The sequence below is a fragment of the Falco rusticolus genome, chromosome 11, assembly GCF_015220075.1.
Source record: "Falco rusticolus isolate bFalRus1 chromosome 11, bFalRus1.pri, whole genome shotgun sequence".
NCBI lineage: Eukaryota > Metazoa > Chordata > Aves > Falconiformes > Falconidae > Falco > Falco rusticolus.
Genome location: NC_051197.1, coordinates 20,228,037 through 20,243,304, shown reverse-complemented (window position 1 = coordinate 20,243,304; position 15,268 = coordinate 20,228,037).

The following is a 15,268-nucleotide window of genomic DNA, read 5'->3' as shown; positions in this document are numbered from 1 at the left end:
TTCTAATTTATGCATTCTTGTCATATGAAAGCCACTTGCTTAAGCTGCTTTTCTATCTATTTGCAGTCTATTCAAACACACAATGCTCAGTAGGGGTCTGTCTCCATGATTCATTGGCTCAGGTTTCCTATAGAGTTTACATGATGTCTACTAAGCCCCATACAGTTTTGTATCCATTATAACCAGGGACAAGCAAGCAGGGCTCGGGAGGCTGAGCATCCATCTAAGAATAGCTTCCTGTCTTCCAGCTCTCTTCACAACAAATGAACAATGGTTACATTTTACTGGCTAGCACTGCATGGTGAGGGGAAATTATAGGAACTTGTCTGAGTTAAATAAGGGAAGAAGCATTTAGAGTGAAGCTCCTTAAATGAGCAGGTCAATAACTAGTTTACTGAGACCAAGGCACATAGCTAATGAGAGAATAAAGAATTATTCTTGTCAAGAGAGAAAAAGATGCTGCCCTGGTTTTGTGCTAAATAATTACATTCATTATGTTTAGGACAGCCCTGCAAGTGGTCTTTTGCACTAGTAAATTCATTAGCAAAGCTAATAGGCAAACTACTATTGGGGCAAATTTAAACGATTGCAATAGGATGGATGGCAAAGATGGGGAAAGGTAGTATGAGAGCTAAGAGCCAAAGTCAGCTTTAAGTATAATTGAATTTATCTTCTCATCAACTTTAAGGCCTCCTTCTGGGCTTGAAACAAGGAGAGGAAAAGCCATTGAAACAAAGGGATATTCACTTGATTGGATTTGCTGCTAGCTTTTCCAGCTTACCAAGCTGTCTAAACTGACCCTTGACACATGACAACAATTATAAATCCAACAAAAATTAAAATGTTAACTAAATTGGCTCGATGTTTCCAAATGACAAAGGATCTCAAATGTGTCAGGAAGCCGTCTCCCCAGCAGAAACACTGAGAAAGTAACTAGACTTTGAATTTACCCAGAAGTTCACGAAACTCAGCTGGGCAGCAGGAAGATAGGCTGCAACGTCTCTAGGCAAGAGTCCTGGTCACACACGGGCTGCAGAGGAGGGCCCCCTCCCATGGCTTTGGTGAGCGTCAGGATGTGGCCCCATGCTCAGCACCATGGAGCAGCAGCAGTCCTCCCTGAAGGGCAGCAGTGGTAGTGGTGGTCCTCCCTGCCTGCTCAGCTTGCAGTCCTCCCATCAGCACAGCCTTGGCTTCAACACGCCGCAAACACACGTGGGGCCATCAGCCCTCCCTGGCACTCTGATTCAGGCTGGCTACATAGTTATGCAGACACCACTGGTGTTAGGTATGCTTACCTAAGGTTCTCTTTACAGATATGTTTTAAAATAAAGAGGTTAGAGTCTGATAAAATCACTGGAAGAGCTGTGGACATGAGTACCTCTTCTTTAATCATGCCCTGCCTAGACCATAATCACAGGTGCTTCATAGACACAAATGCCGCACATTGAGGTGAGCCTAGAAAATGACTGAAATCAGTTTGGCGAGTCTGTGGAGCACAGCAGTAACACATGTAGGACAGAGCAGACTGCTGATGATGCTTATGGCAGTGTCTGGTGCTGACCACCATCTTCAGGCGGGGATCCACAATACTCCCCGCACCCCACAGAGCTGCCTTTGCTGACAAACTAAGTTACAGGGAAATGGAGACAATTCCTGTTATTTGGCTCAGTACAGGACATATCTTTGGCTGAAAAAGAGGAAGGGATTATTTTATTTTATTTTTTAGTGTTGAAACATTTTTTAGCATTTTATAAGATTCCAAGGTGGGTTGGGTTTTTTTTTTTTTCCCTAAAACTAATTTTACCACTATGAAATGAAAACATGTTATGATTTCAAAGAATACTTACTAAAAAAAGAGGAGAAAACCCAATCAAATATTTAAACTTTTAGCTTTGGATGTAGAATGAAAATACCTTTCTTTTTTTTACTTTTTGTTAACTTTGTGAAAAACTTATTAAACTGTCTGATTCAGGTTTAGCTGGGTTGGGTTTAGTTTTACCACTGGACCAAAAATCTGTGCTATGTTATATCTGTGTCTAGCTGTTTCAAATGTACACTCAGTGCATTAGCTAAAGTCATCCAAGAAGTAGCTTTTCAGTAATTGAATTTGGGAAAGACAGAAAATAAGTAACTGCAATAAAGCCCATATCTGAAAGGAAAAAGAAAAGAAAAAAAAAAAAAAAGAGAAGGAAAAAAATTAATATTCTTTGCCAAATGGAAATGGGAATAAATGTTCTTGGCTACTGCTGCAGCCTGAAAAGCCAGAAGGAGCTTGAGGGTCCCCAGTAAACCTAGTTTAGAAACCTCCTCGGATCATCTTTTATTTCTTCTGGCTAGTTGCTTTATCCAGCCATGTTAGAAATTCAGGATCTAACTCTCGGTGAGAAATTGGAAAGACAGATATATTGCATGTCTGAAAGAAGAAATCCAGAGAACTAAGTGTTTTTTACCTAAACTGCCCACTGGGGAAATGCTTGCCACCTTTGCCATTTCAGCGAGAGCTGAGCCCTTTGCCCCAGCCATCACAGCCCACCTCCCTTGACAATAGGTGTGGACTGTATGGGCTGCAACACAAAAGGCTGCTGGAGATCCCAAAGAGTCACAACACCTCTGTTCATTGCCAGAAGAAAAACAGTCATCACCACCCTTCTCCTCTCACCTTCTTTCATGTGTCTACAGCCTTCAAAACCAGACTGAAAAGGTGCAAAAAAAATTTGAGGTCTCTAGATAGTGACAAAGCTTCCTTCTTAATGACTTTTTAACTAATCATTTCCACAGGCAAGATGAAAACTGAAAGACAACTGTTAAGAGTGTGGGAAGGGTGTTAAGAAGTGTTTCACTGAGGACAAGCCCAAGCATGGGTTGGAGAGAAGTTGGCACCCTGTTTTCTTGAAGGTCACGACCAAACCTGGCCTTGCTCAGTAGATTTTTGCCAGTTGTTAAGTAATACAAACACGCTATGCAATCTTTATATTTGGAGTCTAAAAGTTCAATTATATGACTGTTTATGGTCATAAAAGAGACTGTAAAAATGTCATCTTGTTCCTGCACTTACCTGCTTCCTCAAGTGTCTGCTCTCTTGTCAATATATGTCTATTTTACTCATTGATGTTAATGAGAACCAGGTACACCAATCAGAGAAGACTGGCTCCTTAAGCTATACCTATTTTTCCTGCTAACAAAGCAAACTTATCACAATAAGCAAGGGAAAGCCAGTGCAGGTGTGCAACAGTAATATGCATTATACTTTGCCTCATGCTGTGCCACCACCAGTGAAGCTTTATTCTCATTCCAGAACTTGTACACTTGCTGAAGGTTAGTGATGAAGTACAGTGCAGGTCATAAACAACTGAGCTTCATTTTCCACAACTAGACGGAGCAGCAGGCACTTAGAAAAAAAATTATACTAGCTTGTAAATGGAACAATTTAATATGGAAGTAACTGATGGCAAATAAACGCAAAATGCCAAGGCAACTTCCCTGTCACTAGCTGTGCTCTATTCCTTCCATTTCTTTAAAAAATCAAAGCTAGTGAACTAGAATTTATTCAATCTTACCAAAGAAATTGATTTAGAATGTGATATACACCCTTAAGAAGGGAGAACACTGTGTTCTTTCCTGACATAAACCTTTTCTACAGACAGTGCACTAGGAAGGTCTAAATCCATGCAGCTATGGCTAAGATTTTCCAGCCACGTAGCTGGAAACACTCTACACTGTCATCCTTTGACAAAGTCATTTGTGTGGTAAAACCTCTCCAAAAGAGCAGAGCCTAAATTATATGAATGGCAAAACATCTCCTTGTCTGCTTCTTTAGCTACCTTCCTGGCGCAGAGGCTGTTTCTCTAAAAATGTGATGTTTTCACACATGCTGTACACCAATCCCCTTCTTTTTTTAAATGAGATGATTGTTCTTGTTGTCCACTGCAGCTAGTGGTGCTTAAACCCAGTCTCTTCCAGCAGCTAAGACTTTTACTTTCTGACATCATGCAGCAAAAAGATTCATCGCGTATGGACTCCCATTGACAGGTGAATGCAGTCTCAGTGCTGCATCAGCAGCAGATTTGAGTCTTTTATCAATAGGTTTAGCCATGGAAATCTATGTGTAGCTCTGAGAAGCATTGGCTCCAAACAGAATCATGTTGGAACCGAAGAAATCAGTGAAAAGACACATTTATACTTTAAGTGTGATTTCTGTGCAGGGGAACAGCAGTGGAGCAGGGTCCCAAGGCAGCTGCATCATCTCCATCCTTGGAGGTTCACAAAAGCAGACCAGACAAAACTCTGAGCAACCTGGTCTGGCTTCATGGCTGACCCTGCTTTCAGCAGCAGGTTAGACCTAAGCCCTCCTGCAGTCCCTTCCCAAACAAGCTGGGACTGTGTGACATGAGGTGTCACTCAAAATTGTACCACCATCTTCAGCCAGAAGAGACTCTTACCCTGCCCCTTCACTACCCACTTTGGTACACACAAGGACCTCTTGATAATCTCTTCCTACACATTGTTCTGCCCTATCAGACAAACCTCCATATACTTCTATCTTACTTTTCACAGTTCTCCTTTCGTAGGACCCTATAGGCTTTTCAGCAGTACAAACCTACAGGCCTTGCAGAGCCTCGTTGGTCTTTCTCAGTGGTTTGTCAGAACAGAGGGTGCGCTGAAGGGAACAGCAACAGCCACCTCTGATCTTCATTTCCAACTGTTCAGATCAGTATTCTGTGTTCACTGCTCTTTATACCCTGGAACTTCTTGATACCTATGGCTGAGTGAACTTGTCCAAAACCTCTCCCTGGTTTATGAGCGTGGATTTAGTTTGTATGTTCACTGACTGCTAATGAGGCATCTTCCTGCCTTAATCCTTCATAAAATTAGGTACCTACTGTAAAACACTCCTCCCTACTGCTCTTCATTGATTGCACAGGGAATTAGGATCTGGTGACCATCGATAACAGCCATGAAGAGACACTCACTGCTCTCTTGATCTTATAATGTGAACTTAGTTATAGCAAGTGGTCAAAACATGGCTCAGCATGAGAAGGAAACCCTTCCCAGTCAAATTGTACCAGTAAGGAACCTTGAGATCAGCAAAGAGCTGGACTTCAGCAAATCTGAGCAAAGTGCCAGGTAGCACCAGTGCCCAGACACACCATGACACTGCCATGACTCACTGTCCCTTGCCCACTATTTCCAGTTTCTGACCACACCTTGCGAAAGGACGAGCATAGAAACTCATGCTGGTTTATAGTGTCCACATTACAGTGCCTCCAGCTTAAGCTTTGCCATATAGCCAGTGCAAAATAAACTGAGCAGTTTCCCTAGACATATCTCAGCTGACTCAATCTGCTTTAGAAGAGGAAGAGACGGAACCACAGCACTCACACATTTCCCTATGTGCAAAGCTAGGCTATGGGCTTGGAGGTGGTACAGGACGTAGGGAAGGAACTTTCTCGCTCCTTAACTCTACCATGCAGGTGAAAAGTCCAAACTACAGTTCAGCTTTCCACTATTGTGGGTCTATGGGAAGAGAAAAGCACAGCAAATGAGATTTGACATAACTCCTAAACTGGTGATGGAAAAACTGGCTAGCAAATTTATGGCTGAATTTAGTTATTTTGTTTAACAAATTATCCCACAATTGTATATGATCTATATTCTTGCCCTTTAAAACCAAGGATAATCTATGGCTTTTAGGATTTCAGTTTATTCTTAAACAATATTAATGGCTATCCACAGCAGACACAGCTTTTTCAGAGGGGAGAACACTGGAAATTTGAGGAAGAACATCTCTATCCAACTGCCTACCTGTAATTGAGAAATTAGCGTTCTTCCCAAGAGAAAAAAGGCTGAGGTTAATTAGGACATCATTGAAAAAATGCATGCAAAGTTTCTATTGTGAAACATGATTTTATAAAGAAATATATGCACATCCCCACCTTGCCACAGTCTGATAAAAAAATGAAGGCAAGTACAGTACATACCGCCAAATGGATGACGACTTCATATAACTTGTTCTGAAAGAAAGCAGCCTGTTGTTTACTGCATTTATCGACAATCTGTGAAAGTAGACCAGAAATCAGTCTAATTACCGGAGTGCCAGTTGTGCTTGTTAACACTAGCTTTGTGACCAAATGTTATTCCACAGTTGTCACATCACAAGAAGGTTTCATTACTAACATAATAGCGAACAAGATCACATGCCTGGCTATTGATTGATCTGCCACACAAAGGAAGGGCATTGTTGTCTCTATTATAACCAGTTACATCTTTGTCTGCCTGTATAATATGCACAGGAATGTATCATGATGCAGTGTTTCCTAATTTCTGCCTGTTAGCCCATTAACAGCCCATTAGAATTTGCAGACTCTACCACCAGAGAAGAAATGTCCTTGCCGTAATTCTGTCTTCTACAGTCTTCAAAAAATTGTTTTCATCAGCCTTCCTGCAACGGATCCTACAAGGACTGAGACCTACTCAACATTTGCTTTATAAATATATCTTTTCTGCCAAATCAAAAGATATTTTAATTCTTTCCAGACACAATTAGGTAACACAGCAGGAACAGTAGAAATACTCATCATTACTGCAGCTGAATGGCCCTGAAAGAACTAGATCTTAGACAAGAGAAATATTCTGCTAACAGGCACCTCAGACAAAATGAACTAACATTGACCCTCAGACCATCAAGATATTGCTTTCCATTCATTGACCAGTCATAAATGCAGGCAACAGTTTCACGCCTGTTAATATAAAAAGTGAACAGTCTTGTTTATTTTTCTATGAACTCAATAAATATTATAATATAAAAGTGGATTTGTTTATCATTGTGAGCCTACTGAAAAACAAGCATGCCTCATCATCTTATCTGATGATGAATGATTTATCAGGCAGAACGTGAATCTGCTTCTAACTGAGTCTATTTTCCTGTTTATGCTTGTTGAACAGATACAATTTAATGAAGAATATAAAGTGCTTAAAAATCTGTCTACCATTAATAGTTTAATTAAACTGACATGTACTTCAAAAACAGAGAGACAGAAAACATTAATTTTGGTTATAAAGGGCACGGCATTATTAAGGTGCAATTAAAAACAACATTCACTTACAATTAATAGCTAAAACAATGTAATTATTTAACATTTGATTGTCAGTTCTGGCTAACTTAGCCACCCCAAGGTAAGTGCGTTCTTTGGTCCTTTTGTAAAGTATATTACATGGCTGCCGTCACACCGCAAAGACCCAAGCACAAGCTAACAAGTTGCTCGAGTGGCACCTAAGTGTAAATCCCCTGACAAGCACCTCACTGTGCTATTGTCCCCTGGTGCCTCCCATGTTCTCGAGGTGCCAGGTCCCAAAGCGTCCTTCCCTGACCACTCCACTGGGGCAAGTAACAGCCTCCACTGAGGCTGGTGCAAAGTCTAGGGGCTCACTGGTGGCTTTTGGATCACTTTTCCCTGGTAAAAGCAGTAATTTGGGTCCCTTGGACATATTCAAGCACCTCTTTTCTTCCTAAATTTCATGTCTCTTACCATCAAATTTGATTGAAATTGGTCAAGTGGCTCAGCAGTTATTTCAGGGAAGGCACTGGAAAAGAGGAGCAAAGAAAAGCGGCTCAGCCAAACAGGTCTCATTTCGCTTGGAAACAGGACAAAAAATCTCCTGCCAAATTCAAAGCTAAAACCCAAAGATGCAAAGTGACAGTCTGCCAAAGAATTGTTACAGGACTAATTCCCAGAAGCATGAATCCTTCTTGAACAAAGTAGCAGTGGAATTGTCCCTGAAATTCTGCCTACACTTTTTAAGAACATAGCAACAAATACATTTAGAAATTTCATCAGAATTTCAGGGTCGGAAGAAAATTCCGGCTTAAAACATAGGACTATTCTGAAAACAGGAATCCTGTTCCACAAGATACTTCAATACTTTCAGAGATATATCGAGAAGAGTCAGCTTTTTGAAGCTTTACACCAAAACCAAGACAGACCTATCCCTCAGGAGCCAGGAACCCTACCGCAGAGCCATCCATCTGTGATTGGAGTAACCGTGTCTGGATTACACTGTTTGCCAATACACCAGCCACCAGGCAGCTGGGTCTTCTGGGATATGTGTGGGAGGAAGTTTGGTTTCAATGATTTTCTTTTGAAAAACTATTTCATTGAACAATTCTCAAGAAACATCGCTCTAATCGCAATTAAAGAAAACCAGATGCTCCAGTTTTCTCCATGAGGGCAGAATGTCATGGCAAGTTCCATGGCTCTCAGCAGGACTTCACAGAACTCAGAAGTTCACTCTTACGAGGAAATTGCAGGATTAATATCCTGCTAACCAAGCACGCTTATTCCTGAACACAGCCTGGAGCAGAAGTTGTTTCAGGACTATTTAACCAGTTCCTATAAATCTGGTTTACTCATTTTCTTATTAGTTGAGGTAGTGGTGGCAACTGCTCCCATAAATCATAAGATACAGTACTCTACTACCTCCCCAAGAGGAGAGGAGGAAAAACCAAAAAGATTAAATAAGGGGAGAAAAATCCAATGGCATAGTTAAATTATTCACAAAAGCTTTCTTTCATGCCTTTTTACTAACCCAGAGAGTGCGACAGCCCTCCTCATACCACCTGAAGGGGTGCTGACTGACTTCTGAAGCCCAGGAGAAGGAGAAGTCCTTCTGCACACACTTGGTGGAGCCAAGCTGCAGCCTCCAGGATGCAGCAGAGGAGTGTGCTGAGCCTTGGTCTGCCTTGCAAGGACAGCTTTCACATCTGGGACTTAGACCAGGGCTCCAGATTTTTACCTTGTGCTGCAAGTGGGACAAACACACAACAGAGGATGGCACCTGGGCTTCCACTGGTAGATGTATTTACTGGAAAGCTGCTTGTGGAAAAAATGGTTTATTCATGTTTTCATAGAGAGCATTTTAATGACAAAATACTTTTTACACTGCACCTGTAAACAATGTATAAAAAATTAGAATAAAACTGATCAGTACAAAACAATGTATTCCTGCAGTTAAATTTCTTCATGGAAAAAATTGATATTTCTCTTAATTTTAATCTCTGATAAATTTAACACTTAAATTTCTCTGTGGAGAAATTCAAAGGAAAAGGGAAATAGCAAAGGGTGGGAGTTAGTAGGATTCATTAAGAAAAAAACCCAAACATAAACAGTGTCTGCCTTTACCTTTTTTCCTCTAAAGAGTATTATAATAATAGATTTATTTTCAATGCAGTCATGAAGCCTGCCATCGTCACATAAAAACACCTGCACTGACAAAGCTTAGGCTTTGAATTCAAGTACGTTACCCCCAAAAGAGTAAATATATTCATAAGCAGTCAGAGCTAAAGCATTTCAGCCCACCAGAAGAAATTATTATGAGAATGGATGTTCATTTGAAGATCTTGTGAGGAATTCAGCAACTGCAGTATTGAGGAGTGTTTGCTGAGGAGGTACCAGATACCCTCACTGTCAAGTTAAGAGCTGACTTTGCACCAAGCCAAGGCAGGGATGGTGGCTCTTAGGGATTTTAAGGGTTTTGGCTCTGCAACCTCTAATCACATTAAAACCTTGTTCACACCCTTTCCAAGATGCATCACTGAGATGTGATTGAAGTCTAATACAGACTACCAGCGTAGGCAGAACAGATTCTGAAATGTCTGGAAAGACATTTGAAAGTAAACCATGAGATACAGACACAGCCTATACACCATTGGATATAAGCTAGAAATAAAATCACCTGTCCCAGAACCAAGCTTCTTTGCTTGCATGAGAATTTCTATCAAATTGCTAGCCACACCAGTAATCAGATATTTGCACATACAGAACAAAACACCAGGCAATTACTGAGTTTTATTTTCTTCATGGTTTATTCACTGTTATGTGACCAATACAGCCTGGAAAGTCAAACATCTTGTGAAATGCTGTATGAACTGACCACGAGTCTTAGTCTTTTCTTTAAAGATACATCTATCAAACCTTACCCATTAAGAATATTTATGCAGATTTCTTTTGTTTTTCTTAACAAGTCTACAGATCTTCAGTAATATATTTTAAACTGCCATTTATGAAATTATAGTTTGATTGCTATTTCTTTTTTTAAACAGTGCAAAGTCACATTAAAACTATGATCTTCCAATTAAGGCTTTGCCCCACAGAAGACTCAAGCAAAGCTTGTCTGAAGCGTTCCCAGACACAGAAACTGGAAGAAAAATCCTCCTAAAGTGTGTGGTTGCTTAGGTGGCTTTGCCAATCAAATCAAGACATTGGATGTAGATTTAGTTATTATTATGTTTAAATTAAGCTTGAAATGCCATGCAACTGAAATAAAAATCAGAAGCAGAGCAGGGTATTGTTTGGTTTCTGAATATTAAATGCAATCAAAAGGAAATAGTACTTATAGATTTCTCATATACAAACAGATTTATGGCACTGATAAAACCCATTTGCTCATTGAGCTTCAAAAATCTGGATGGTTTCTTCTGTGAATAATCAAATAAGTTAACTCAGGCAGTTTTTTGGTTCAGCGCTATAAATATACAGGATTTATATCTAAAGGGCAACTATTGATTAGAAGGCCTACTTTTTAAAAACCATGTAACTTTAACATAAATGTCATTTAAGATAATGAGACAAAACATAGTGTAAAATATAAACCAAGTTCAGAGCGTTCACAGCTGATAAAAACAGTCAGCAAGTTTCAATTTTGTTGCTATTCGTAGTTACTTTCAGGTTTGCATACATGAGAATAAAGTTGCAACAACTGAAGGCAGTAGTAATCTACTTTTACAAATTTGTTTCTTCATGTATTTCATTTTTACAAATTTATGAAAAAGCTTCTGTTAATTTGAAGTTCCTGGAGAGCTTTTTTCCATTCAGAAAAATCTCTCAGTTGTTTTTCAGCATCTCCGATTACTGTAAGTGACCTGCTGTCCAGTCAGAGAAGGCAGCTTATTGACCCAGACTTTTCTTGCAATAGCTTTTAAAACAAAAGTACTTATGCAGTTTTATATGTTAAGAAAATAAGCAAAATTGTACTGCACATTATAGGGGCCCTAGTGCCTTCTCAAGGTGCATGATGTCTCTTCCCTGCTTCAGTGTCACATGAATGCTAAATAAGGAGAGCAAAATCCCTTCCTCCAAGAAAAAAAGCCCTAACCAAACACCACCCTTAAAATACTAGATCATGTCAAAACTGTGCGAAGAGGTTTTAGATACTAGCGGCTGTGGTTTCATATTCACAGTATTTTATGCCATATTTTATATTTATGCCAGTATTTTGGGTAGTATTCTGAAGCTTGGTTTTGATCCTTTAAGGACCTCCTATGCCCTAGGCTCAGGCCTGACTCAGTATTGGAAATGCCAGGACAGCAGCTGCTCCGAGAGCAATCTGGGTGAAATTTCACAAGTGTAGCTTTGCCTGAGAAAAACAGGGAGAAAATAAAAAAGATAAACACAGAAATCAGACAGAGTAAAACCTGGAGGGGAAACATGGAAAGCAGAATGGGAATGAGGAAATACACGTGTGGAGGGACTAAGGAGCCAAATGGGGAAACTGAGAGAAACATTTGGAAAAAAATCTAAGGAGCAGAAGACTGGCAGAGGCGGCAAAATCTGTGAGGGGGAAAAGCGGAGGGTGGTAACACACAGACACAGAAAGGAAGCTAAAAAATAGCAGTGAAAGGAAGCAGAGGAAGGACAAAGGGCAGACAGACAGGAACTAGCAGCATGAAACAAAAATAGCAGGGCAGAGAGATGGTGAGGAAGGTAAATTGAAAAAAGGGATCCAAAATGAAAGCAAAATTTTACAGAGTGAAAGCCCAACTTCTAAAGCTTCACAAAGTTTACAGGAAACTAGTTTTGGGGGAAAAGTCAGTCAGTGCAAGGATGGAAGCACACACATTTCTTCACCTTCTCAATCTGAGTTCAAGCTAACAGAGCCTCTGTTTGTAACAACCCCCAAAAAATAAACACCCAGCCTACTGGCACTGGTAAGGTGGATATGGCATAGCTACTGCGTTCTCTCCACAAGCAATGCAATCTCCTCCTTTTGTATCCTGCCTTTTGGAACAGGAGGAACAAACAGGCAAAACATAATTTACAGTCTTGGTTTATCTGCACCCACAGCCCATCTGCTAACTCGAACCGCAGCAGGATGTGTATGTGTGCATTCAGAGAGATGGCTGTCATTAGACCAATGAAGTTAACCAACATATAAAAGTCAGGATCAGATCAGTAATAAAGTTTACGTTTCATTATGGGTGTCAAAATTCTTGCTGATTTTTTTTTTTTCCTGAGTATTTATCTTATTGAATTTCACAAGCAAAGCATTCAGGAATTGGTTACTTGGAAGCTCTAGCATTCAGGACTGAAACCTGAAAACAGGTATTCCCTTAATAAATCTACAGACTTAGAAAAACTGGACATATTAACATACATTTCTATATTCATGGCTGTAAAATGATTGGATTCTTGTCTCATCAAATTTACATTGTGGAATCTGAATATAGTATGATTAGGCATTATTTTAACAACTACATTAGAATACAATTTAAAATAAAACGGCCCTTCACATCGCACTAATATCAGTGTTTTAAATAACAAAGGGGATTTTTTTTTTTTTTAAAATAAAGGAAAGGATTAGCATTTAGTTTCAATCAGTATAAGCAATGCTGTACCAGTTGGTGTCTCAAAGATTCAGGATTTTATTAATATTCCAGAGATGCATTTGTGTTGCCTCTGGGTACACTGAAAAGCCACTTAAACTGCACTTAAAGCAGCACTACAGGATCAAATTGATGTGCATCAACCATTTACAATAAAACTTGATTATTATAAAGGCATACATATTTGCATAATTACATGTTTGATTTTTTGATAATGCAGCATACACTACAAAATGTTGCTTCATGTAGAAAGGCATCGTCGAAAAGCACCATCTGCTGTAGTGTTTAATGCACTGCAATGTTTGAAAAATTCTGAAGGTAGATTTGTGTGAATCAAAGGGGAAAGCAAAGGAGTTTTGCTAGAACAAGAGGCTCAGGGCTGGAGGAGGGGACATGGTAAAGTGTGGATTTTTTGTTAGGCTGTCATCTGTTTCTCTCTAGCTATTTTTAAATAAAATTGTCAGGGGGAGAAAGGTAAAAGACAACAGAGCAGCACATCCTACGGTCCGCAGAACATAGGATTCAGAACTTGAGAGCATTTGGCTTAAAGACATTTTTGATGTTTTCACTCAAAAAAAAAAAAAAGTCAATATCTAATATATGCAATGAAGGAATCATATTGGGAAAGGCAAACAGCATAGATAATGGATTCTTACACTTACATTTATTACTTTGACAGGAATGAGTCTTTTTAAAGGAATCTCTATTAAGCATCACAATAGCTTAAGAGACACAGAACTTGAAAGTAGAAGTATCTCCGTATTTGCTCAGTTTAAAAGGAGAAGACATCTGTTCTTCAGTAATACCTGACCATAAACCCTAATGAGAGCCCAATGTGTTCAGGAAGTCTGATGCTAATATTGCAGAAGTAAAAGAGTATCTTGGAGTATGAGAAAAAGCAAGCACTTCCAGACTCAGCGCAGTTAGCCCAGAGTTCTTGTATCCTAAAAATATACGGAATTTTGATTAGCACTACATATCTATCATGTTAATACCTGAGGCTGTTTTTCAAAGTGGATTTTGAGAAAGATGTTAATCAAATGTAGTTGTAGCTGTTTCTAATATTCTGCCATCCCAAGGAGTTTGTATGCATACATCCAGAACACACACACAAAGGGTCGTCCGTGGCTCTTTTTGAGTCTGTTGCTACCTCTGAGCTATGCTATGAACATTTTTTGGACATTGTACTGAATGGTAAAGCACAGCACAGAGCCAAGACAGGGAAGAGCTGGCAGTGAGCTCAATAGGCATGTACTAGCCTGTTGCTTCCCAGTAGGAGCTCATTCCTTCACAAATTGGCCTTTGGTAAGCGGTGTGATTTATTGCTCAGGGACTGGATTACAAGCTGGAAACCAGCTGCCAGAACTTGGGCAACTCATTTCACTTCTCTATGCTTTCCATTTTCCTTTCTTGTTTTTCACATCACATTAGCTGAAAATATAAACCACTTCAGGGCAAGGACTTTTTCATAATACAAATTTCCAGCACGCTGGGCATTAAACATGCTTTTATCTCCATGGGCAACTCAAGGTATACCAGGATACAAATAACAGTTGGACTCTATGCTGCATTTGGGACAAACACCAAGTCAATTAAAAAGCACCTTTAACAACACAATCTGACTATTACCTCCAGCAGTCAAGAATAGCAACTGGCTCCAAGATATATTCTACAGTCCAGTGACACAGAAGAGCTTCAGAAACAGACAAAACTTTGTCCAGACACCTGAAGGTAGAGCGTGGTGGTGTATGTATGAATGCAAATACCTAAGACCCTCTGTGCCCAAACTACAACAGCTTGTATGTATACTCATTGAAACCAAAGTGATGGCCGTAGAGCTTCAAGCCCTAAAGCTGCATTGTTGGCCTGCTAGCTTATGCTACGTCTGAACTGTAACAAATTTACATTCCCACCAAGAAAATAGGCACTGTTGTATAGTTATGAGATAGATTTTGTTTCTCATTAGGAAGCAGGATGTGCTTGAGTCCTCTATTATGCACAAGATTTTTAAACATCTAAGTTCCTTACCCTGGCTTATCAAGTACAATTATAGCTTGACATCAGAGATGCTGAACACCCACACCGTCATTGACTTAGATTAGCATCGTGAAATCCAGTGCTTCTGAACAATCAAATCTTTTGTGTTATGCAGAAGACCATGAAACATTTTTAAATAACCAACACATTGTGTGTGCATAGTTGACAAACCCCCAGAAATATATATCTGTTGGTATTTTCCCACACCCATCATTTACTAAGTTGAACTGTATTACAGTACGACACCGTGCCATTCCCCCTGCCTCTGCCTGCACTTGAAACAGAACCTTTATGTTTTCTTGCTCTTCAGGTACCCATACTGAAAAGATAATGATGAATTTATAGCATAATACTGAAAATAGCCCCAAACTATAACAAAGCCTCAAAGACGTCTGCATTTCACTCCCACTGAAGTCTCTAAATGCATTTGGTCATAACACTCAAAGAGGAAACAAAACCAGCCAGGCAGACGCAAATCTTTAGAAACAATGAGTTTCCCTTTTGTGCCTTAATATTCTGCTCTTGGTGAGCCTCCCTAACAAAGTCTGAGCTAATCGTTGCTGGAATCAGCACAGC